Below are 27,501 nucleotides of genomic sequence, written 5' to 3'. Positions count from 1 at the left end.
GCCCCTTCGACGTTTAGTCATGCCGGCCACATGACCACGGAGACGTCTTCGGACAGCGCTGGCTCTTCGGCTTTGAAACAGAGATGAGCACCGCCCCCTAGAGTCAGGAATGACTAGCATGCATGTGCGAGGGGAACCTTTATCTTTACCTTACTGAGTAGATAGGTGAGCATCATATTCAAAATCAATCATGGTTGAATAGAGCTGGAAGGGACCTTGGAAGTCTTCTAGTCCAACCCCTTGCTCAAGCAAGAAAACCTATACAAATTCAGAGAAGTGACTGTCCTCTCTCTTCTTAAAAACCTCCAGTTTTTAAGAAGAGAGAGGACTCGCAATTTCTGGAGGAAAGCAGTTCCACTAGTTAATTGTTCTCACTATTAGGAAGTTTCTCCTTAATTCCAGGTTGCTTCTCTCTTTGATCAGTTTCTAACCATTGTTTCTTCTCCTGCCCTCTGATCCTTTGGAGAATAATTTGACCCCCTCTTCTTTGTGTCATCCTCTCAAATACTGAAATGCTGCTAACATGTCATCCCTAACGCTTCTTTTCTTTAGACTAGCCAGATCCAAAACCTGCAGCCGTTCTTCATATGGTTTATTCTCCAGGCCTCTGATCATCTTACTTGCTCATCTCTGAACGTTTTCCAAAGTCTCAACATCCCTTAAGTAGTATGGTGAACAAACTATGACTTCCCCCAATTCAGCGATTCTCAGATTTTCTGAAGTTTCAGAAATGTTGGAAGGGTCAAGACCATGGATTATGTTGGCTAAGGCTGCTGGAAATTATGGTTTAAATTTTATTTTGAGAAAAGGACAATCATCAGAAAGATTAAGGGGAAGAAAGGGGGAGAGAGAGGGGGGGGAGAGAGAGAGAGGGAGAGGGAGATGGATGTTGGAGTAGTAGGCACGTGGACTGATTAAAAATAACTTAGAGAATGAATAAATGGAATGGTGCAATTATAAAAATGAGGCATTTTTTGGTGACATACTGCCAAGACAAGAAAATGCAATGAATGCTAAGCAGAAAATTTCACACTGCGATGTATATTGCTAGTCAGTTGATGATGTATGAATGTTCTTCTTTTTGGTATTCCTCATCTCATCTTCCTTCTGCTTTCTGTTTCCAGTTTTTCTCTAGCGCAAGCAACATTTTAATTCCTCTAAATTTCTTGGGATATTTTCAGTTTGACCAACTACATACTCTGCTTCCTCCATGCTACTTCATAGACAAAAAAAATCATAACATCCAAAAGCTTGTTTTGTGAGTTTGTTACCCCAGCGAGTCTGAAGGAAACCAGTAGATGGTGGGAAGGTGTTTTGGTTCCCATAACTGAATCCAAGAGTGTCCATTTTTATATTTCTATCGATCCCAAGGACTTTTGTGACTGAATTAGAGAAGGAGCAGAAAATATTACTAGGATAAAATCCGTTCTCCCCTTTTCCATCACAATGATTGATCTCGGATTATTCCTGCAAAAGCTGCTATCCTTATTTGCAGGAATACAGAGAGTCCTTGACTTATGGCAACAATCAAACCCAAGTGGGACATATGTTAATAGAGTTCTTCCCCATTTTATGACTTCTCTTGCCACAGTTATGAAGTGAGTCACTGCAGTTGTTAAGTTAGTAACATCGCTGCTAAGTGAACCTGGCTTCCCCCTTGCTTGTCAGAAGGTCATAAAAGTGTATCGCATGACCTTAGGACCACTGCAACTGTCATAAATATGAGTCGGTTGCCAAGCGTCCAAATTTGATCACATGACTGCAGGGATGCTGCCTCAGTTGTAAGTGTGAAAAGCAGTCATAAGTCATTTTTTCCCCAATGGGGATGTAACTTTGAATGGCCACTAAACAAACTTCCGTACGTTGTGGACTAACTATGCACACTTTTAAGTGGTTTGGCTGATTCCTTGTTTCGTTCCCATCACAGTAATCTAACACATCCGAAGCAAGAAAGCCTCTACTAATTGTTGCCCATAAAACAACAGGGTATGGGAGGAGACCGGTTTTGACAAATGGATGGACCAGGGCTCTGAAAACTTGGCAACTCAAAGACTCGTGGACTTCAACTCCCAGAATTCCTCAGCACGAATGGCTGGCTGAGAAAATTCTGACCGAGACTTCCCAACAGCATAAAGCAAACTTCTTGTCCCGACAAAAAAAACCTTTTATTCATTTGCTGTGAATTCTGCTCATTCACATGCAGCAAAGTTTTTCAAGGGAGGATTTACAGTCACAGACCTTATCTGGCTTGGAGAGCTGCCAGGCTGATCTCTGCAAAACATGGCAAGGAGTCTCGGAGAGTTAATAACCAATTAAATGAACTAATTGTCTCCTTCAAACTCCACTCCCCTTTTGCTCCTCTTTTATTTCCTCTGGGAGGGGCCAGTTGTCATCCACCTGTGGCCTTACTCCCAAGTCAGCACCTGTTCTTTAGCTGTTCCCTTCGCCTGGCAACTTTGCACATGCACACACTGGGAACAGGCTCAGCTGTTCTTCTGTCCAACTGATGTCTGACTCTGAAGGCAGCTGAGAACTGGTATATGGCTCTGGCCCCCTCTCTGCCTCTGACACAGAGCCTCAACTGAGCCTTCCCCTGACTCCAGGACTGGCCTAGGACTGGCCCAGGTTCCTCCCCAACCTCCTCATTGTCCGAATCTGCTACCAGCTCTGCTGTCTGCTGGTGGGCCACAACAGAGGAATTCTGGGAATTGAAGTCCACAAGTCTTCAAGTTGCTAAGTTTGGAGACCTCTAGCACAGACCAGCAGGTTTAACCAATTCTCAAAACTTGTGCAAATATTTTGCAATGTTGTGTTTGAAGGAAGCCTGACTGTCAGCTGATAATCACGATCCTCAGTGACATTCATGATATTGCAGAAGAGAGCCCAACCCAACCTTTCAAACAGCCCAATCGCTGACGGGCAAAAGAAGTATTGTGCTCTGGAGGAGCAGAATGAGAAAGACCAAACTTATCTACTGCCCAAAACAGAATAGATCTGGGGGTTTGGATGCTGTTTGCCCCAATGTGAAGTGGCCAAGAGTTGCTAAGCTGTTCCCATCCCTTAGAGCAGTGTTTTTTTCCAACTTTGGCAACTTCAAGATGGATGGACTTCAACTCCCAGAATTCCCCCTTCAGCCTTACTGTCAGCTGATAAACACAATCCTTGGTGACATTAATGATATTACAGAAGAGAGCTAAAACATATGAAGAAGAGTTGCAGGAACTGGGTAGGTCTAGTTTAAAGAAAAGAAGGACTAGGGGAGACATGATAGCAGTGTTCCAATATCTCAGGGGCTGCCACAAAGAAGAGGGAATCAAGCTGTTCTCCAAAGTGCCTGAAGGCAGGACAAGAGGCAATGGGTGGAAACTAATCAAGGAGAGAAGCAACTTAGAACTAAGGAGAAGTTTCCTGACAGTTAGAACAATTAATCATTGGATCAACTTGTCTCCAGAAGTTGTGAATGCTCCAAAACTGGAAGTTTTGAAGAAAAGATTGGGTAACCATTTGTCTGAAGTCGTGTAGGGTTTCCTACCTAAGCAGGGGGTTGGACTAGAAGACCTCCAAGGTCCCTTCCAACTCTGCTATTCTATTTTAAAGCGGATGGTGTTTTAAGACCGGGTTGCTTTGATACGAATTGGACGGTTGAAGGCCAATTCCAGGATCTTCAGGCCGTTCGCGAAAGGCATTTGAACAACTTCCAAGAGCTTCAAGGGATGTTATCAAACGCATCACACCTCCAGCCACACGGTTCTACATCCCAGCATTCTTGGCATGAATCGTTCCTGATGGTGCAATTAAAAATCAAATCAAATCCGGTGAATGAAGAAAAGGGATGAGTGACAGGCAGGGCATGAAAACGGAAAGTGAAAATGCAGCCAGCGCTGTCGTGCAATCTTGGAGAATGCGACGAGAGTTATGAGTCATCGACTTGCCAAGAAAAGGGGCATTTTGTTTTCTAGAGGGACGCTGCCCTTCCACACTTGTCTTTCAACAAAGTACATGATGTCATCGGGATGGTGAACTTACACTTTGGCTGGGAGGAATCTGTCAATATTTGAAAGGCAGGCTGCCAAGACGTAGCTTAAAGCAGAGTGTTTGGACACAAGGCGTGGAATAGACGCTAGGACACAACGCAGGCGTGGTTTAGGTCGTTTCCGTTCCTTCTTTGACGTCGGAATAGAGGATACGAGTAGCGCTCAACTTACAACAGTTTATTTAATGACCATTCATAGCAGTGGTGGGTTCCGGCTCCCGTCGCAACCGGTACACTGCGCACAGGGCCGGGAGTCCTTGTCGGGTACGCCACTGCCCTGCCACCCCCAGCTGCTCGGCGGAGGTCACGCAGGCGCCACACACTGGTAAGGAACGTGGGCGGGTGAGTGGGCCAAACGAGCCACCATACCGGTACAATGGCCGCTGCTCACACCTACTACCATTACGACTCTCACTCTCTATCTATCTATCATCTATCTATCTATCTATCTATCTATCTATCTATCTATCTATCTATCTATCATGTCTGTCTGTCTGTCTATCTATCTATCTATCTTATATCTCTATCTCTATCTTTATCTGTCTGTCTGTCTGTCTGTCTGTCTATCTGTCTGTCTCTATCTATCTTATATCTCTATCTATATCTTTCTATCTATATCTATCTATCTATTTATCTCTCTCTCTCCCCCTCTATCATCCATCTATCTATCTATCTATCTATCTATCTATCTATCTATCTATCTATCTATCTACCATCTATCTATCTATCATCTATCTATCTATCATCTATCGATCATGTCTGTCTGTCTGTCTGTCTGTCTGTCTGTCTGTCTATCTATCTATCTATCTATCTATCTATCTTATATCTCTATCTATCTATCTATCTATCTATCTATCTGTCTGTCTGTCTGTCTGTCTGTCGTCTGTCTGTCTGTCTGTCTGTCTGTCTCTGTCTCTATCTATCATATATCTCTATCTATATCTTTCTATCTATATCTATCTATTTATCTCTCTCTCTCCCCCTCTATCATTTATCTATCTATCTATCTATCTATCTATCTATCTATCTATCTATCTATCTATCTATCTATCATCTATCTATCTATCTATCATCTATGTCTGTCTGTCTGTCTGTCTGTCTTATCTATCTATCTATCTATCTATCTATCTATCTATCTATCTATCTATCTTTCTTTCTTTCTTTCTTTCTTTCTTTCTTCCTTCCTTCCTTCCTTCCTTCCTTCTTTCTTTCTTTCTTTCTTTCTTTCTTTCTTTCTTTCTTTCTTATATCTCTATCTCTATCTCTATCTCTATCTATCTATCATCTATCTATCTATCATCTATCTTATATTTATATCTATATCTACATGTTTGTGCGATGTGTGTAAAGATGGGTAGAACTTTAAATTTTCACAGCTACCCTCCTGAGCGCTTTTGGCCACACATTACTGACACCCTGTAAAGAAGAGTGTTTTTCTTCACTTGTGTTTTAGTTATTTAGTGTATTGGTTCCCCCCCAAGGTCTAAAGATAGCACACGTAGCTCTCTCTCTGACTTTTATCCTCCCAACAATCTTGCAAGTGAGAAAAAGGCACAGAGGCACCAACTGCCTTAGTCATCTCACAAACTTCACTGTTGAGTGTGAACTTCAGCCTTTTTGGTCTCCTGGGCCCAACCTAAACTGCCTGCGTCACACAGGTTGAACGAATAACACTGTGGAGCTTCACCCTGGAACGTGCCTGATATTCCGCCCCCCCTCCCCCCCGGAGTTTTGAAATTAAAAATCCAGAAAAGAAGGACTCCGGATAGGAAACTTTGTTCCTGCAAGCCAGGCAAGGATAGCAAAGTTCGGAAGTGTGCGTGCGTGTCTGTACGTCTATATTGACAAAGAGGATTTCAAGACTGAAATTCCAGATAGGAAAGAAAAGGGGGAAGGACGATTGCAACACACGTTTGTTGTCTTTGAATATTTGAGAGGGGGGGAGGGAGGGAGGGAGAAGGGATAGATAGATAGAAGATAGATGGATAGATAGATGGATAGATAGATAGATAGATAGATAGATGATAGATAGATAGATAGATAGATAGATAGATAGATAGATAGATAGATAGATAGACTGCAACACACCCATTTGTTGCCCTTGAATATTTTTCAGAGAGAGAGAGACTGAGTTTGTAATGTTCAGGATTGCTGCTTTTTTTTTCTTTTAGCAAAGAGGAATGTCTACATTTCTCATTAATCTATTCCTGTGTGTCAGCAAGAACCCGTATAGGAAGCTTCTGCCGACAGAAGCCAAACCACACTGAAACCGAGAAGCAAAACTGCCTTTCTGCATTTTGCAGGCAATGCTTCAAAGCTGCCCTCGGAGAACCTGACCAGTCTGGGAGTGATGAATAGCGACGGGGCATTCTACAAAGTGTTCAAACTTGAAGCACGGGTCCATCCATCTTTGCATAAGGACCTGCCTCTCCTGCTTTCCCAAGAAAGCATCGATTCTCGAAACCAAGGAACCTTTAATTGGGAAGAAGTGATAGCAGAACAGGCAAAGCAGATTCTAAATCCACCCCACTCCCCCTCAACTACACCGTTAGAAATAGGGCTTTAGCAGTGGTGGGTTCCGGATCCCGTTACAACTAATACACTGCGCACAGGACCGGGTATCCTAGTTGGGCCCACGCACTGCCTACGCCACCGCTCTGCGACGCCCGGCTGCTCGGCAGTGGTCGCGCAGGCACTCCACGCTATGTGTGCTTACGCATTTGGCCGATCATTATAAACAGCTATGGAAGGCGGGTGGGTGGGTGGGCCAAATGAGCCACCGTACCGGTACGGGGGGTGCTGCTCCCGGCTACTACTGGAACAGCCGTACTGTACCGCACCGCCCGGAACCCATCACTGAGTTTTAGAGCTCCTCCCTCTCGTCCGAATGTGGGTTAGCCAATCCACAGGTGTTTTAAGATATTTATTGCAGAATCCTTCCCCTGCCACACCCACCAAGCCACGCCCACAGAACCAGTAGGAGAAAGTTTTGAATTTCACCCATTGGTCTTAGCCAATGAGCCACCGCGTCCCATTCGCAGGGCGCTAAGGTGCCAGGAAAACAGGTTACAAAGTACACCTCAACCCCATGCTCCCCCTTCCCTCCGTTTGAATGGCAATATCACGTTCGAGATCTGACACTTTGCAAAAACAAAGCTGGGTGGGTTTGCTTGGAGAAGACTGCAGAGTGGAGATGGTTTATTGCCTCGTTTCCCGATGTTGTTTGGAGCAGGTGATCAGGAAAGGTCAACCTCCCATCAGTTGCATTGCACCAAGATAAAGTAGCAGAGCATCTGCCTGTAGCCCCTGGCCTTTAAACATGATATTTAATCCCTAAGTGGCGGTGATGATGATAGAAGTGGCTTGGATGTACTCATTGACTGTTCCACCCTCTGCTTTTTTTAGCTTCTAAACCTTCAGGGCAACAGCTTTTCTCCAACCAGATGCCCTCCAGATAGGGTGGACTTCAACCACCCACAAGGTTTCAGTCAAGTTGAAGGCATCTGCCAAGCAACAGATCCAAGTTTCAGATTTTACGGTCATGGAAGTTCTTCTTGATTACATTGGTATCAAATTCCCCCCTCCCCCAGGTTAAGGTGATATACCAGATTCTCTTTCTTCTTTATTTGCTTCTCACAACAACCTTGTGGTCAGAGAGGTTGCCGGGGGGGTGGGGGGAGAGGAAATGGGGATGGTCAAAATTACTTGAGGGAGGGGTCCATGGTTGAATAACCCTTTGAATCTGAGTCAAGTCGAATTTTCTAAACCTGATCCTATCAGTAGGGAGAACATTTATCAAGAACCTTTGCAAATCAGCGGGAGGAAGGATATATTAAAATATTCGAAGAGATAGGATGATGGGTGGAGCAGGGCTCAGAAAAAGTCCACGTTAAAATCTGAACTTTAATTGTTGCTGATATTCTCTTCCGTCCACGGGTTAAAGGTACAGGTAGCCCTTGACTTAGAATAGAATAGAATAACAGTTGGAAGGGACCTTGGAGGTCTTCTAGTCCAACCCCCTGCCTAGACGGGAAACCCTATACCATTTCAGGCAAATGGTTATCCAACATCTTCTTAAAAACTTCCAGTGTTGGAGCATTCACAACTTCTGGAGGCAACTTTTGTTCTACTGATTCATTGTTCTCACTATCAGAACATTTCTTCTTAGAAGTTCCTTCTCTCTTTGATCAGTTTCCACCCATTGCTTCTTGTTCTGCCCTCTGGTGCTTTGGAGAATAGTTTGACTCCCTCTTCTTTGTGGCAACCCCTGAGATATTGGAACACTGCTATCATGTCTCCCCTGGTCCTTCTTTTCATTAAACTAGACCTACCCAGTTCTACAACTGTTCTTCATATGTTTTAGCCTCCATGGTCATGTGACCGGCATGACTCAATGCCGAAGGCACACAGAACACTGTTCCCTTCCCACCAAAGGTGGTTCCTATTTTCGTACTTGCATTTTTTACGTGCTTTCGAACTGCTAGGTTGGCAGAAGCTGGGACAAGTCACGGGAGCTCCCTCCATTACGTGGCGCTCGGGATTTGAACATGCCGAACTGCCTACCTTTCTGATTGACAAGCTCAGCGTTTTAGCCACTGAGCCACCACGTTCCTTACATGGAGAATATAGGTCAATCTTTTTCGGAGAGAAAGGTAAATAATTCCTCCATAATTCCAAGGTAAAACACAAACCGCAGAAAGCGTCGTCAGCAGGAGAATCTTTCATGGGAGATAAGAAGCACAGAGGACCTCAGCCAGTCATGGCAAGGAAACTGCTAATTTCTGTTTGTTTTAGGCTGCTTATAGGAATGTCACCTGCTGAGAACTTTTTGTCCTTGTGAGCAACACAAAATGTGACGCCACTAATGCCAGATATTAACTACCAGATTAGCAGTTAGAAGCTATTAATTGCTTCACATAGCAACCTCATTCAACAATAGCGGATTTTCAACTCTATAGAGTAGATTCTATAGAATTTCTATAGATTTTCTATAGATCTATTTTCTATAGGTCTTCTACTTCTATAGATTACATTCACTTAACGTGATTATTCTTCTTCTTCTTCTTCTTCTTATTATTATTATTATTATTATTATTATTATTATTATTATTGTTGTTGTTGTTGTTGTGATTATGATTATGGTTATGGTTATGGTTATGGTTATGATTATTATGTGGTTAATGTTTGGTGAGATTCACAGCCTTTGGTAGCTCAACAGCTCGAGTCCTAACCAAGGACCTAGGACTTCAATTTGCAAGTCCCGGTACTTTGTGATTTTTTCTTGCCGTTTATCTTCAATTCATGCATCACCAGGTATTGCAATGTCAATGAACCATACTTTTTTGTCGTTGCTGCTGCTGCTACTGTTCTTGTTATTTCTATTTTACCTATTTTTTTCTATTTTTTATAGATGTTCTATAGATTTTCTATTTCCATAAGTACATTGGCTTAAACGCGATTCTATGTTTTCCATTAGTTTCCATTGTTATCCTTTCCTCTATTATTTCTATAGATTTTTCTACCCATCTATTCCTACAGTTTTTCTCCTCTTTTAGAGCACGTTCCCATAACGTGATTCACTTAACAGCTGCAAGGGCTTCGCTCAGCCACTGTGCACAAAAGGGCATAAAATCAGGCCACAGCTCCCTTCACGGCAGCCTCGCTTAGCGGTGGGATTTGTGGGGGGGGGGCATTTGCCATGGTCGTAAGACGAGGACTTCCTGTGCTCTTTGGAGAAGGTTGGAGGCAAAGGCACATGGCCCGGAGAGATGAATGGGAAGGCCCTCTTCTGTCCTTCTGTGCAAGAATTGAAAAGCACTTCAGACTTGCCAGCTTGCAAGGCAGACTTCAAGTGGGAGGTTATTATAGGCCAAATGATGACAAGGGAGATTTGTGGAAGGAAGGAAGGAAGGAAGGAAGCGAAGAGTGCAGCCTTGGCTTTCCCGCTGGCCTCTGAATGAGATCATGGGAGGCTGCATTTGTCTAGCAGCAGCTGAGCAAGTCCCGTACGCCACGGCTTTGCCATTTGTTCTGATCTCATCCCGGTCTCATCAAAGAACAGGCACTTAAAAGGATAAGTGGGGCCCAAAAGAGAAAATAAAAATAAATGCTTGGGCAAACCATCTCCAGCAGCAGAGACAGAATCATCCTGCGTGTCTTAGCTCTGGAGAGCAAGACTCACTTCGTTCCTGAAGTGTTGAACTTCACGGGAAACGAAGAGCCCGGTCTAAACAAAATGAAATTCAAGGTAGAGAACAGTAAAATCTTGCACTTAGACAAGAAAAACCCAAAAGTACAGAGAGAGACTGGGTGAAACCAGGCTGAACAGCAGTAACTGGGAGAGGGATCTCGGAGTCTTAGTAGGCAACCTGCTAAATATGAGCCAGCCTTGTGCGGCGGCAGCCAAAGAAGCCAATGCAATCCTCAGTTCCATTAACAGAGGGGCACAATCAAGATCAAGTGAAGTACTAATATGACTCTATAAAGCCTAAGTAAGGCCGCACCTAGAATACTACATCCAGTTTGGGTCACCGCACTATAAAAAAGATGTTGAGACTCTAGAAAAAGAGCAGAGAAGAGCAACCAAGACGATGAGGGGACTGGAGGCTAAAACATACGATGAACGGTTGCAGGAACTGGGCGGGGCTAGTCTAGGGAAGAGAAGGACCAGGGGAGACATGAGACAGGCTTCCAATATTTGAGGGGCTGCTAAAGAGAGGAGGGGGTCAAGCTATTTTCCAAAGCATCTGAAGGCCAGACAAGGAAACTGAACAAGGAGAGCTTCCACCTAGAAATAAGGAGGAACTTTCTGACAGTGAGAACAGTCAACCGAAGGAACAGAAGTTGCCTTCGGAAGTGGTGGGAGCTTCATCACTGGAGGCTTTTAAGAAGAGACTGGACTGCCATTTGTCAGAAATAGTGTAAGAGCTCCTGCTTGGGTGGGGGTGGGGTGTTAGACTAGATGACCTACAAGGTCCCTTCCAACTCTGTTAATCTCTAACTGAGACCTGAGGGCTTCACCTGCAAAAACAGAAGCACATCCTGGGAAGCAAGCAGAGGATCCTTCTGCCGAGTGGTTAGCTCAGCTTGGTCAAACGTCTCCAGATCTCAAGCCAGACCGAGGGGTAGAAGAGCAGGTGTGAACTTGGAAGCCGGCCAATGGAGCAGGTGCTCAATGGGACTTTCCCACCTCAACTGGATGAAGAGCGAAAGAGTTTGCCAACGGATTGTCCTTTCACGCCACTTTCTCCAAAGTGTCCCCCTCTAGTGGTACTTGAATTCAACGCCAGAACGCGTAGCCCCTTTTGTGTTCACCCTGGCTTAGAATTCGTAGGAGTTGTGGTTTCAACACCCTTGGAAAATTTTGGGCAGTCCAAGCTTGTTTCAATTTAGTTTCTGAATGTTTCGTGACCAAACTAGGTAACATCATCAGCAGAGCTTTCTTGTCCTATTCTCCTTAGCTTATGAATGTCTTGTGTGCCAGTGTGGTCAGTTAAGATAAAGCTTCACCTCGGATATATGTGCTAGTCGTTCCCGACTCTAAGGGGCGGAGCTCATCTCCGTTTCAAAGCTGAAGAGCCAGCATTGTCCGAAGACGTCTCCACGGGCATGGGGCCACCAAACTGCCGACCTTTCTGATCGACAAGCTCAGTGTCTTAGCCACTGGGCCACCATGTCTACAATTGGAAAGTGTTTGGTTGAGGAAGATGGGAGCTTTGGAAACAAATCCTACAGCCACCCTCACCTTACTGTCGTCAGTAGAAACATAAAAGTTGCTGTTGGTAGTGATGCTACTATTAGTAGTAGTGTTAATCTAAATTAGTACTGTGTTTCCCGGCCTTTTCAGAGATGCGAACCCTGTGAAAGACTCAGCTTTCGTGGTTATAGCCATGAAGGAATTTGCACAAGGCTGCTGAGCTTACATTAATCTTAATTTTACAACCCCTGATGGTTTGTATTATTTAGCTCAATTTATGTCACACGGATATTGACACAATTAAGCCAATGACACACACACACGTCCCAGACGTCTTTTACACCATTTGTGTAGTGAGTAAGTCTAATTTGTGTCATGACTTCAACACACACCTGACATTAATCCCTGAGCTTACATCCTGTTGCATTAAATAGAAACTTGGAGTAACAGACTCTCCCAGTGGTCTATTATTTAATTTAATTCAATTTAATTCAAGTATTTATTTCGTTTCTTTTTATTAAATTTATATCTATCTGTATCTCTTTCTCCCCCCCTATCTATCTATCATCTATCTATCTATCTATCTATCTATCTATCTATCTATCTATCTATCTATCTATCTATCTATCATCTATCTGTCTATCTATCTATCTATCATCTATAGTACATACATACATATACATATGCATATGCATATGCATATGCATATGCATATGCATATACATATACATATACATATACATATACATACACACACACACACACACACACACACACACACACACACACACACACACACACACACACACACACATATATATATATATATATATATATATATATATATATATATATATATATATTCATGGGTGTAGGTATGCTGGTCTTGTTGTATTCGGGTCTTTTCCCGTGTAAGATTGAGATTGTCTTGGCAACGTTAATTATGGAAGCCACCAAAATAGAGAAACACCCCCACAACATGAATAAGCGTGACAATACCTCCTGCCTACCAGACATCTGGAAACCAGCCCTAATCAACAAATGAGCCCCACCCACCACCCAGGTTGTTGCAACACAAAAGAAAACACCAGCCTGAGGATGGCGAGTGAGACCTCGCCGAAACGTTGCCAAGACCATCTCAATCTTACATGGGAAAAGACCCGAATACAACAAGACCAGCATACCTACACCCGTGAAAATCTACGAAAACAAATACACACATAGACAGAGCCACCCATCTTCGAACATAGCTCTGGGCCATTCATGCTACTGTTGTTATGTGAGAACGCTGCTTTGGTAAAACACATCCCTCTTCTTTGCTTTTTTTTTCATTTTGTTTCTTTTGTCATTTTTATAAGGTTTTCTTCTTCTTTTTGTTTCTTTCCTTGACATATTACAGGAATAAACATTGTGAAGGATGATGTTTTAAAAAGTTTTCTTCTCTCTTTCATTTGTATTCCTTTCCTTGATATATTAAGGGAATAAACATTGTAAACGATGATTGTGACTTAAATAGAAATAGCAAATAAATATAGAAGGCGCGCTTTCCATTTTTGTAGAAATGGGATGCAAGTTGTGGGGAAATGTGAATTTCAGTCGATTTGCTTCGAGCGACCTTCGCTGTCTTTCTGCCTTACTTCCTGGACAAAGGAAGGACTCATCTGCTTCGGAGAACAGCAGGAGTTCAACTCTGACCTGAAGGGCACTAATGGCGTTGGGCAAACAGGTCAACGGCCCAGTGCCAGCCGATCTGCTTTTCGCAAGACATTAAGCAATAAGTGACTCAACTTGTCCAAAAGTCAGCCCCGAGGTATCTTCAGAAATGGTCTTGAACTTTGACATAAAGAGATCTCCGTGCTGCGAGATGGTGATATTTTAGTTATGACATGAAATATGAGCCCAGCGGAAAAAGTGGACTTTGAATGCTTAGCCACGTGAGTAGGTGGCTCTTGCCGTACGTGTCAGCAAATGGAAATTAGGGTTAAAAGCCACTAATTTGGCCAATACCTCAGCCAGCTTTGCAAGGGCTGGTGGGTTGTCCAGGCATCCTTTCCCTTATTTATTGTTACTAGAATTCTTTTTAAAACAACAACAACAACAACAACATTGCTTCAACCAATGTTCCTAACCGCTATGGAGGTGATGAAGAAGGTTGAACTTCCCCAGCTCCTTATGCCTTTCTTGCCTTCTCCAACCTTGGAGAAGGTGAAAACAAGAGGGCGGAAGAGACCATGGACTTAGAAAGGCTCAGGGGTGGGATTGAAAAATTTTAGCAACGGATTCTCTGCCCAGTTGCTGGGTGGGCGTGGCCATGGGGGTGTGGCATAGTCAGCTTCCTGCATCACGCCGACAGGGTGGGGTGTTTTGGCCCTCCCCAGGCTCCGGAAGCTTACCTCGAGCTCCCGGGAGGGCGAAAAGAGCCTCCCCTGGGCTCTGGAGGATGGAAACGGGCTCGTTTCCGGACTTCTGGTAGGCCCGTTTTCTCCCTCCAGGAGCCTCTGCATGGACCCTGCCCTTACCTGGAATGATGAGTGGACTATGTGAAGACTCCTGGAAGGGATGAGTGGGGTCTGCCGGTATTACCGGTTCAGCAAACCAGATTAAAATTAACATCAAGTTCACCTGAACTGTCTGATTCTCACCTCTTCAAAGGCCCCGTTTTGCAGCCTTCTGTCTTTCTACCTGGAGGTCAGACCTAGGAGGGTCATTTCAGCATAAGTGGCCTCTCTGGGGTCCAAATCTAATCTCAAATTCTCACTTTGGGATTCTGTCTCTAGGTTTGACTGCCAAAAGCATACGTTGTGTTTCTCCTGTCGTGTGAACTGAGCCAGTGGAGGACTTTCCAGAAATCTGTAGCCCTGGTTCATTGTACAATTATTGTGTGGATGCTTGCTCATTCCCAGAGCTTTGGCATCCCTTGGGCCTGTGAATGATTAATTATCAAACTTTGTGTGAACTTGTGCTGCCTTCTTAAGCAGCCAGGGGAATGGTAAATAGCCTGGAATTTGGCTTACTTTTGGGTTGGCATTTAACCCCATCCCACCCCGTAAGGGTGAACGAATCATTTTGTCCATGTCCAGCTATCAAGGCTTGAAACAAGGGAGTTGGCTTTAATAGCTCTGAATGTTTAATCAACACACCTGACCCGGAACTTTTCTTACGGAGTGAAATAACTTTGCAAAAGATAATCAGAAGCCTTACACCACAAGCTGAAATTAACCTCCCTCTCAAGGCACAAGACTCGTTTTATTACAAGGGAATGGTATGTTTGCTAAACATGTCCTTCCTTCCTTCCTTCCTTCCTTCCTTCCTTCCTTCCTTCCTTCCTTCCTTCCTTCCTTCCTTCCTTCCTTCCTTCCTTCCTTCCTTCCTTCCTTCAGTGGTTAGAATGCAGGGTTGCAGGCTAACTCTGCCCATAGCTAGGAAGTTCGATCCTGACCAGCTCAAGGTTGAAGGCCTTCTATCTTTCGGTCAAATGAGGACTCAATTTGTTGGAGGCAATAAACGGACTTTATAAACCACTTAGAGAGGGCTGTAAAACATTATGAAGCGGTATATAAAGTCTAAATGCAATTGCTAACCATCTTCTGGTTTTCGAGATGCGCAAGACTCTTCCCGCCTATATTCCCTCCAAACACAAGTATCTAAATGAAGAGTGATCACCACTGCCATTTTTTGCAAACAAATTCCGTCACTCGATTGCGCCCAGCGGGAAGAAAGAAGCTTCTTTCCTCTTTCTTAAACCAGCTGCCAGTCATTCTTCGGGGACAGATGACAGCTCTCAATGTTTTGACAAAGGGAGTAATTTCCCACTGTTCTCCTGCTCTCCACTGAGCTAAATGTTTACATGCAGATGTGTGCAATTAAGCCCTTTCTGTTGAAAAAAAAGAGAAAGTACTGATTTGGATGGGTGGGTGGGTTGCAGCATAGATGGGTGTGTTCTCCAGATTTCTTTTCCAATCTCTTTTCCAAATAGCGGAATCTCGCTCTGTTACGCGGCGCTAGGGATTTGAACCGCCAAACTGCCGACCTTTCTGATCGACAAGCTCAGTGTCTTAGCCACAGAGCCATCATGTCCCTCTAACCATCCCTTTAACCTTCCTACCCAATAATAAAGACCATTATTTTAGGTCAAGCATAGAGTGATCATAGATGGGTGTAGTGGTTATAGCACCAAACTAAAGTCCAGGAGATCATAAGTTCTAGTCCCATCTTTAGGCTGAAGCTTGAGCCAGTCATTCCTTTTCACCCCTAGGAAGTAAGCAATGGCAAACCACTTCAAAAAATTGCAGGGACCTGCCTAGGCTGTCTCCAGAAATCAAGACTGACTCAAAGGCATTCTCCTCCCCCCCAAAGTGACGGAGGCTTCCCAAGAGCGTGGAACAAACTCCTTGTCCTGACAAAACCCTCTTTTATTAATTTGCTGTGAATTCTGCTCATTCACAGCCGGCAAAGTCTTTCAAAGGAGGATTTACAGTCACAGACCTTATCTCGCTTGGAGAGCTGCCAGGCCGATATCTGCAAAACTTGGCAAGGAGTCTCGGAGAGTCGCAGACCAATTAAGCGAACAATCGTCTCCTGCAAACTCCACTCCCCTTTCGCTCCTCTTTTATTTCCTCTGGGAGGGGCCATTAACCGTCCACCTGTGGCCTTACTCCCAAGTCGGCCCCTGTTCTTTAGCTGTTCCTTTCGTTTGGCAACTCTGTGCATGCACACACTGGGAACAGGCTCCAGCTGTTCGTCTGCCTCACTGATGTCTGATTCTGAAGACAGCTGATAACTGGCATATGGCCTTGGCCCCCTCTCTGCCTTCGACGCAGAGCCCTCCTCAGAGCCTTTCCCAGTCTCCAGGACTGGCCCATCTTCCTCCCCAACCTCCACAGTGTCCGAATCACCAGCCCCCAGTTCCCTCAATCCTATGCTTCCAGTCCGCAGTCATCCTTTACATTTTTCTAATTTTATTCTGACCTGCAGAGAACAGGAGGTGTTTACCTTTAATTTGCAAAGCAGGGCAGGGTGAGTGGCATTTGGCGGTGGGAGTCGGGGTGGGAGGGAATCCAATCTGCCTTTGGTGCTAAGCTCCGCTCTCCCCTTAAACGTTGCTGCCCCAAAGTTTGTTTTCAATAGCACAAGTGTTTGAACTGCGAGGCCAGCCGTACTGCTACATACATTATCTGCAATGTAAACACTCCCGCCATCCTGTACTGCAGAATTGGCCATAATTATGGCACTCAAACAAAGTCTCGCTCTGTTCCCATCACTGGGGTGTTTCACAGAACTTATCTGTTTAAGTTGGAGTCCCGTGAAAAGATTGCTCTGTTTCGGTTCACAGATGGACAAGCTGACATGATATTTTTATTTATTTTATTTATTTGGTTTGTTAAACATGTACGAGATAACAGGCATAAGTATAAACATGGAGATGAACAAGGGAAATAAGTACAAATAGGTGGGGACAGTAGGACAGGGACGGTGGGTGCGCTTATGCACGCCCTCTTTTCAGACCTCTTAGGAATGGGGTGAGGTCCATGGTAGATAGTTTAAGGTTGAAGCTGTGGGGATTTGAGGGAGTAACAACGGAGTCAGGTAGGGCATTCCAGGCATTGACCACTCTGTTGCTGAAGTCGTATTTTCTGCAATCGAGTTTGGAGCGGTTGACCTTGAGTTTGGATCTATTTTTTGCCTGTGTATTAACGAGGTTGAAGCTGAAGTAATCGTTGACAGGTAGGATGTTGTAGCAGACAATTTTGTGTACTACACTGTAGGCGGCTTAGTTGTCCAAGCCCAAAATTCCCAGCCTGGTGGCATAAGGGATTCTGTTATGAGCAGAGGAGTGGAGGACTCTTCTCATACTTGAAATACCTCTGGATATCCCTGCACTCAATCATCGTATCGGTTAGAGTTAAGCCCTGCTGTGGCCACAGATCAAGAGGTAAGCTTTATATACATGGCGGACGCTTGTTGAGGCTGAAAAGAGGCAATTTCTAAATACGTTTGGCTTCAAGAGAGCTGTTCGGGCTAGGAATGTGAGTCTATTGCCAGAACCGGGACTGACCCTTCGTGCGAACCCTGCCATTGTGGTTTATTCAATAAGCCATGGCTAATCAATAGAGTGGAAATCTAACGTTGCACAGATTTGGCCAAGCGTTCGGCTGAACCCAAGCCAAGCCAACCCCTGTGGCTGATTGGATGGATCACGGCTATACGAAAGAGGGTTTGTTAGGGGTCACAAATCCAGTCCTTTGGCCTCTCGCCCTTGAATAATCAGCTTTAAAAGCATATTAATGTAGATTTCCCACATTCTGCCCTTTGGATAGGTTTCCTTTTCTTTCTCTCCTTCCACTGCAGAAATGCAATATGTCCCTCACATATTTTAGAGATCTGCATTGTTTGATGTTCACGTTTGCCCTCTCGTGGCAAGAGACAGAAACAGGAAGAATGCACAAAGAACGCACCGCATCCCACAAACAGGGGAAAGGCCACAGATTTGGCGTAGCCTGCTGCCCTCAACCTGGCGGTGGCTTCCAAGCACTTCGACTGTCACTTCTTCTCGTCGCTGGGATTTGAGATGAGGCTGCTCCTGTTTGCAGGGGTTGTGGAGGGACAGACACAGGCCTTCTTCAGTCATTTCCCATCTCCTGCCTGCTCTCCGTGTACTCCTTTTCCCTCTTTCATGGAGGGTTTTCTTTGCAGGTTGTGTCCAAACCTGGATCCCTGTTCTGGGATGAATTTTGAGTTGATTAGGGGAAGAATTTTTGCCTTCTTTTCTCCAGCGATCTGTTAAATTAGGACTACAGCTCTCGGGATGCCACCATGACAATTCATATCTATATGTACATTGCTCCATTGGTTCTTCTGTTTGCACATCCGTCCATTGGGTCATCTGTCCATCTATCATGTATCCATCCATCCTTCTGTCCATCTATCCATCCACTTGGCTGCCCATCAGTCTTCCCCTCAGTCCATCCATCCTCCTGCCTCCTGCATCACGGCGTGGGGCTTTTTGCCCTAACCAGGCTCCGGAGGCTTTTCTCGAGCCTTCAAGAGGGCAAAAACAGCCTCCTCCGGGCTCTAGAGGCCCTCTGGAGGCCCTCTGGAGTCTGGAAATGGGCCCATTTCCAGACTTCTGGAACTTCCATTTTTTGCCCTCCCAGAGCATCTGTGCGGGCCCTGCACTTACCGGCATCCAAAAACGGGCCATGTGGAGATTCCTGGGAGGGGAGCGGTGGGCGGGGCCAGCCAGTCCTTGCAAATACCAGTTCAGCGAACCAGCCATAAAATTATCATCCAGTTCACCCAAACCGGCTGAATCCCATCCTTGAAGTTACATGCTTATGAAAATCAGCTGGTAGCATTGCAATAGCTATTCAGCCCCGTCTCCTGCTTGGTTGCTTCTGCTATAATTTTCTGATTTGCTTTTGGTGCGGAGTGAGAATGATATTCCTTTGAGAATGGCCATAACAGATTGCTGTCAGGAACAGAGTTGTGTCCGGACTGAAAAAGATGTTTCCCTTCCTAGCTAAACCTTGGCTGGCGATTATGGCATACGATGCACAAGTGTGAGAGAAGAATACGTGTTTTTTTTTTAGTCTAGTAAAGGAAGATCAGCCGTTGAGTTGGTTCCGGCTGACCCTCACCCATCTACTGTAGAATATCTGAACTTTGGACCGTTTTGTCAAACTGATTCATGATCCATTTTTAAAGTAAATTCTCTGTGGGCATCAGGAACACCACAAACTGCCCAACTAATTTTTAGTTTATTAGGATGTGAGTGAAGCTGAGCACATATGGTTATTCTATAGCTCAGTGTTGTCTGAGCCCAGAAAACCGAAACGACTGAATAAAATAGGATTAAATGAACCGTTGCTTAGTACAGGGATGGCGAATCGATGGCACATGTGCCAGAGATGGCACGTAGAGCCCTCTCTGTGGGCACGGGCACTGTCACCAGCTGCTCTACTAGTTTATGGCATGGCATGCACATGTGCAACAGCTAGCTGGTTTTCGTGGGCACCGGAGCACCGGAAAACAGCCTGAAAATGGTCCAAAAAAATGCCCCAAACCTAGGCCATTTTTCAGGCTGGTTTGGGGCTATTTTCCGGGCTGTTTATGGCCCCAAAACGGTCCTTAAAACGGCCTGAAAATGGCTAAAAACCCAGCCAATACCGCCCAAAAAACAGGCATGCGCGTTCCGGCCAGCTGGTCTTCGGGTTTCCGGCCCTCCGGCACATGCATGTTCCAGTTTGGGCATTCAGTGCGAAAAAGGTTCACCATCACTGGTTTAGTAATACCACTTTATAATGCCTTGGTAAGGCCACACTTGGAATACTGCATCCAGTTTTGGTTGCCACGAAGTAGGAAAGATGCGGAGACTCTAGAAAGAGTGCAGACAAGAGCAACAAAGATGATTAGGGGACTGGAGGATAAAACATATGAAGAACGGTTGCAGGAACTGGGGATGTCTAGTTTGATGAAAAGAAGGACATGGGGAGACCTGATAGCAGTGTTCCGATATCTCAGGGGTTGCCACAAAGAAGAGGGAGTCAAGCTATTCTCCAAGGCACCTGAGGGTAGAACAAGAAGCAATGGGTGGAAACTAATCAAGGAAAGAAGCAACTTAGAACTGAGGAGAAATTTCCTGACAGGGAGAACAATTAATCAGTGGAACAGAAGTTGCCTCCAGAAGTTGTGAATGCCCCAACACTGGAAGTCTTTAAGAAGAGGTTGGATAGCCATTTGTCTGGAATGGTATAGGGTTTCCTGCCTAGGCAGGGGGTTGGACTAGAAGACCTCCAAGGTCCCTTCCAACTCTGCTATTATATTATTGTGTAGTAGGTGCATGATGAGAGCCAGCCTTATTGTGCAAAATGGTTACCAGTTCTGGATTGCCAAGTTGAAATCGCCACTGGGTGGCACCAAAGTCTTGGTTTAAAATAAAATAAAAACCATCTAAGACAAGGGTGTCCAAACTTGGGAACTTTAAGACTTGTGGACTTCAACTCCCAGAATTCTGGGAGTTGAAGTCCACAAGTCTTAAAGTTCCCAAGTTTGGACACCCCTGATCTAAGAGGATTCCTAGGGATCTGGTAGCGAGCCTTAGATTAACCAGCGATGATCTAGTTTCAAAGGAATCTAAGACCAGAGAAATTCCTTGCTGGTTAAAGACGTGCACTGTACCTAACAAACAATAGCATAGTTTATACTTCTGAAATGATGGAATGGAATGAAATGAAATGGATGGAAGCCAACCAAGGAGAGAAGCAACTTAGAACTAAGGAGAAATGTCCTGATAGTGAGAACAGTCAAACAATGGAACAGTTTGCCTTCGGAAATTGTGGCTACTCCAACACTAAAAGCTTTTAAGAAAAGGCTGGGCATCCATTAGTCTCAAATGGTATAGGGTCTCCTGCTTGAGGAAGGGGCACACGAAGGCAAGACAAGGAATAATGGACGGAAATTGAACCAGGAGAGATTCCACCTGGAAATAAGGAGAAATTTTCTGGCAGTGAGAGTGATCAACCCATGGAACAGAAGTTGCCTTCGGACGTTGTGGGAGCTTCATCGCTGGAGGCTTTCAAGAAGAGACTGGAGAGTCATCTGTCAGAAATGGTGTAGGGTCTCCTGCTTGGGCTAGACTAGATGACCTACAAGGTCTCTTCCAACTCTGCTAATCTGTATATATAAGATTTCCAAGGTCTCTTCCAACTCTGATGGTTCCATGTTCTAAATCTCTTGACTGGACTTCTTTGGAGGAGAAGGCAGAATGTCCCACTGAGTCAGTCTCAACTTCAGAAGACCACATAGGCAAATCCATGCTGCCTTTTGGCAGCATTTTAAAAAGTGGTTTGCCATTGCCTCCTTCCGAGGGCTGAAAGAGAGTGACGGGCCCAAGGTCTCCCAGCTGTCTTTGTGCCTAAGGCAGGACTAGCAAAGGTAAAGGTCCCCCTTGCACATATGTGCTAGTCGTTCCCGACTCTAGGGGGCAGTGCTCATCTCCGTTTCAAAGCTGAAGAGCCAGCGCTGTCCGAAGACGTCTCCGTGGTCATGTGGACGGCATGACTAAAGTCTGAAGGCGCATGGAACGCTGTTACCTTCCCACCAAAGGTGGTCCCTATTTTTCCACTTGCATGTTTTACGTGCTTTTGAACTGCTAGGTTGACAGAAGCTGGGACAAGTAATGGGAACTCACTCTGTTACGCGCCACTAGGGATTCAAACCGCCGACCTTTCTGATTGACAAGCTCAGCATCTTAGCCACTGAGCCACAGCGTCCCTAAGGCAGGACTAGAACTCACAATCTCCTGGTTTTGACTCTGATGCCTTAACCACTACAGCAAACTAGTTTTAATGATCGACCTGGGTCACATTTCTCTTTCCAGTCCCAGAAAAAGACTATCCCCAATTGGAAGACATGAGACGGGTGGGAAAGTTAACCCCTAGCATTGTTGTGCGATGATTCAGTTACTGTTTAGATTTTCTATGCTCATAAAAATTCCTGAAGCAGGGACAAGATTCCCACCCCCGTGATACAATAAATTAAGTGGAACTAGAAACCTAGAGTGCGTCTCTGTATTGGCAAAATACATAAATGGGAATTTAGCAGTAAATTATGTGAGTATTCAAGATACAACAATGCTGTTATTTTCCAGGCAGAGAAAATACATGGAATGTAGATTCTAAATTGCTACTTGTATATTCATAGATGGAAATTATTTTTAAAAACAACAACTCCTTGTTTTTATCCTTACAGAGAAAGTCTTTTCCCCCCAGATGTGATTCTTCACTCTCATATTTTCATAACAGACCTCCATGTGTAACCCTTGTTCCCTGCTCATCCCTACGTCAAACATTTCTGGAAGTGCTCTCAGGACATGAGAAGGTTTAGCTAAACATATTAACTATTCATTCTCGTTTTGCAGGCCACTTACTTTCCATTTGCAACGGTCGCTGGAATTGGGTATGTCTACACTAGTGAAAAGAAGGACCAGGGGTAACATCATAGCATCGTTCCAATATTTGAAGCGCTGCCCCAAAGAAGAGGGTGCCAACGGTGGGTTTCAAAAAATTTTTGAACCTCTTCTGTAGGTGTGAAGATATTAATTCTTCTGGGAATTAATATCTGGAGGGCTTCACTTTATCCTTCATTGCTCCAGACCAGTGACTTCCCACCATGGTGACTGGGCCACTGGTGATTCACACCGAAATTTGGTGGGGAAGGAATAACTGGTAGAGGTTAATTTTATTTATGAAGTTTGTTTTATTTATTATTTATTTATTTTTCGCATTTCTAAACCGCCCCCTCTCCCAAAAAGTTTGCAGTGAGGTGATTCTGGGTATGATTTTATTGTGCGTATGTGTATATTTATATGTATGTAGAAAAAAAACCCCAGGGGTGTTCAAACTTGACAGCTTTAAGACTTGTGGACTTCAACTCCCAGAATTCCTCCTCCAGTCATGTTGGCTCAGGAACTCTGGCATTGAAGCATGCAAGTCTTAAAGCTGTCAAGTTAGAAGACTCTTGCACCCCTAACCCTTTAGAAAAAAAAAACCCAGGGGTGTTCAAACTTGACAGCTTTAAGACTTGTGGACTTCAACTCCCAGAATTCCTCCCCTCGCTCTTCATCTTGATGATGTGCGGACGGGCGGGGGGAGGGAGCTGGAACCGGTTCTAAACGGCACGGTAGATTTGTGGAACCTCTTCTATAGAAGAGGTTACAACTGGCAGGAACCCACCCCTGGGGCCAACCTACCCTCCAAATCACCTGAAGTCAGGACAAGCAGCAAGGGATGGAAACTAAGTAAGAAGAGAAAGTGGCATACAACGCCCTCTCTGTAGTTCAATTCTACTGTGCGTGTGCATGTGCCTCCTGATGGCCAGCTGGTCATCGGGTCTCTGCTGCACATGGGGTGCATGTGGGGGGTGCATATGCAAGTGTGGGGGCCCAGTGCATACGGGGTGGGTGGGGCACATGCACATTGCATTTTTGGAGTTTGGACGCCTGCACGTACGTTTTGGGCACTCAGTCCGGAAAAGGTTAGCCATCACTGGTATAGGATGTCCTGCTTGAGCAGGGGGCTGGACTAGAAGCCCTCCAAGGTCCTTCCCAACTCTGTTGTTCTGTTATTTTTCTTTTAAAATTAAGAGCCCTTGAAAGGTTGGCTGTAAAATGTGGCAAACAGCAAGCGTGCCAATCAGGGAAGAACGTGGAATAATAAAGCACAACAAAACCCTGACCCAGAGGCAGAACATCTGGGCGGAACAGAATAAAACTTGCTTACTGGCATCTTAGAGAAAGCAAAGAGCGATTCTGAATTTAGAAAGTCCACCGGGCCTGATAGGACGAACTATCGGAGACAAGCACGGGGTGACATTTCTCTGTGTCCTGGACAGGGTCCTAGCAGTTCCCTAACTGATCATTGTCACTCGCACTTCAGCTTTGAGATTAGCCTCCTACTAGGAGCATTGCGTACAACAGCCGCAGCAACATATTTAGACACGGTGCATGAATCAGATGGCAGCTTGCAGGGTTTGGGTGAAGAAAAGAGATTTTTTGAGATCCCTTCAAAGCTTTGGTTCAACCCACCCTGGTGGGCCACTTTTTTTGAAGGTGGCAACATGTGGGTTGATTGTAAAAATGACCACTAAAACAATGACCTACAATTGTCTGTTGCCAGCATATGTCTCATAGAGTGATTAATGGGTTCTGGGTCTTTTATATCGGGGTTACAAGACCAATACATTAATCTCTTAAATTGAGGCATTACCTTTTCATCCTCCCTCCAATATTGAATTCTTATATATAATTATGGAAAGCCACATTCCTAGAATAATCGCTGGGATTATAAAAAGAAGAAAACCGGTGTGATCTGCCAGAGACATTTAAATTAGAAAGATGAAACAATGAGATATTGATTGGCCTGTGATTATTACGACTCGGCGTCCCAAATGGCTGTGGGTTAATATATCAAGGAATCCAAAGTTCTGGGTAAATGGTTAATGACCTTGTCTGCATTTGGGCTTTTCGTATCCTAGAATGGAATAACAGAGTTGGAAGGGACATTGGAGGTCTTCTAGTCTAACCCCCTGCTTAGGTAGGAAACCCTACACCACTTCAGACAAATGGTTACCTAATCTCTTCTTAAAAACTACCAGTGTTGGAGCATTCACTGGAGACAACTTCTGTTCCACTTATTAATTGCTCTAACTGTCAGGAAATCTCTTCTTAGTTCTAAGTTGCTTCTCTCCTTGATTAGTTTCCACCCATTGCTTCTTGTCCTGCCTGAAGGTGCTTTGGAGAATAGCTTGACTCCCTCTTCTTTGTGGCAACGCCTGAGAGATTGGAAGACTGCTATCATGTCTCCCCTGGTCCTTCTTTTCATCAAACTAGACATACCCAGTTCCTGCAACCGTTCTTCATATGTTTTAGCCTCCAGTCCCCTAATCGTCTTTGTTGCTCTTCTCTGCACTCTTTCTAGAGTCTCAACATCTTTTTTTACATCGTGGCGACCAAAACTGAATGTCGTATTCCAAGTGTAGCCTTACCAAGACTTATAAAGTGGTATTAACACTTCACGGGATCTTGATTCTATCCCTCTGTTGATGCAGCCTAGAACTAGATTGGCCTTTTTTGCACAACATTGTCCAAGGAGAATCCATTAGCTGCTCTGAGCACCATTTTTAAGTTTATCCAAGAATGAGCCCTTTCTTCTTACATTATCTGAAACGGAGCCGCTGCAACCCATAGGCTCACAACTGCTGAACAATGGGTTGTGTGACTAAGAACGTATTTTTAGTATCTGCTCAAGATGAGTCAATGTGGGCTTTTTTATGCTTGCAAAGACCTCCAGGGAAATCTGGCAAAGGTCAGCTTCTAGAAGAAGTTACTGACACATCTCCGTTGCCACAGAGTAGAAGAAGAACACAGCAGGGAATGGGGGAGTGTGAAAAAGAAAGTGTGTTGGACAACCAACAATGTGGCTACAGGCAGGGGTGGGCTTCAAAAAATCCAGCAAAAGGTTCTCTGCCTGGTTGCTGGGTGGGCGTGGCTGTGGTAGGCGTGGTCATGTCCGCCTCCTGCACCACGGGGGGGGGGGGGCATTTTCGCCTTCCCCAGGCTCTGGAGGCTTTCCTTGAGCCTCTGGGAGGGCGAAAACTGTCTCCCCCGGGATCTTTTCTGGCCTCCTGGAAGTTCCATAAGGCCAGAAATGAGCCCGGGGGAGGCAGTTTTTCCCCCCTCCCCATTTTCCCCCCTCCCGGAGCCTCCGCACGGGCCCTGCACTTACCTCGCAGCCAAAATGGGCCACGTGGAGACTCCTGGTAGGGGAGGGGTGGGGTGGGTGTGGCCAGCCAGGGGTAGAATTTGGAGGTTCTCCGAACCGGCCATAACATTAGTTATGGGTTCTCCTTAATCTGGACGGATCCGTAGCAGCCTACTCCTGGCTTACAGGTCATCAACCTACGTACTTACCGCCTGCGACGCTCCAGCTGCTCAGTGGAGCATCGCGCAGGTGCCGTATGCTCCTTGTGGGTGCCCAAAAGCCCCAATCTGCTCAAATAGCGGTAAGGAGAGCGGGTGGGCGGGTGGACCCTCCGGAGAACCATACCGGAACGGTACCTGGTGCTCCCAGCAGGCACCGGTACACCCCTACCGGGGCGTATCGGTCGCATCCCACCACTGACCTAAGACCATAACTGAGCCCAAGATTTCTGTGGCTAAGTAAGGCGTTTGTTCAGTGAGTTTTAGCTCCATTTTATGACCTTTCTTGCCATGGCTGTTAATTGAATCTGGTTTCCCCATTGACAGTGCTTGTCAGACGGTCAAAAAAAGGGGGATCATATGCAATTGTCATAAATGTGAGTCAGATGCCAAGCATCTGATTGAGTGAACATGAGGAATGCTACAACACCCATAAGTGTGAAAAAAGGTCGTCACATTTTTCAGTGCTGTTGTAACTTCAAAGGGTCACTAAATAAATCATTGTAAGTCAAGTACTATATGTCCTGCCTGTTGCAAAGGTTGAGAAAAACTGGCCGGTTATTCCAGCCAACCAGTGTTTATCACTTGGCCCGTGAGAACCTTGTCATAACCGCTTACCCCCATCCTCAAGTTTGTCTAGTTTCAAGTTCTTTCAGAACAGAGAAAAGATGAATCAATGAGATATTGATTAGCCTGTGATTATTAAGACTCGGCATCCCAAATGGCTGTGGGTTAATTAATCAAGGAATCCAAAGTTCTGGTAAATGGTTAATGGCCTTGTCTGCATTTGGGCTTTTGGTATTCTAGAATAGAATAACAGAGTTGCAGGTCTTCTAATCCAACCCCCTGCCTAGGCAGGAAGCCCTTTACCGTTTCAGACAGGTGGCTATCCAACATTTTCTTAAAGACTTCCAGTGTTGGGGCATTCACAACTTCTGGAGGCAGCTTCTGTTCCACTGATTAATTGTTCTCACTGTCAGGAAATTTCTCCTTAGTTCTAAGTTGCTCCTCTCCTTGATTAGTTTCCACCCATTGCTTCTTCTCCTGCCTTCAGGTGCTTTAGAGTATAGCTTGACTCCCTCTTCTTTGGGGCAGCCCTTGAGATATCAGAAGACTGCTATCATGTCTCCCCTAGTCCTTCTTTTCATTAAACTAGACATACCCAGTTCCTGCAACCATTCTTCATATGTTTTAGCCTCCAGTCCCCTAATTATCTTTGTTGCTCTTCTCTGCACTTTTTTCTAGAGTCTCAACATTTTTTTTTTCATCTCACGGTAGACCAAAACTGGATGCAAT

Source organism: Natrix helvetica (genome assembly GCF_964273705.1).
Source record: "Natrix helvetica genome assembly, chromosome: 12".
Classification (NCBI taxonomy): domain Eukaryota; kingdom Metazoa; phylum Chordata; class Lepidosauria; order Squamata; family Natricidae; genus Natrix; species Natrix helvetica.
Note: the sequence above shows the minus strand (reverse complement) of the source record.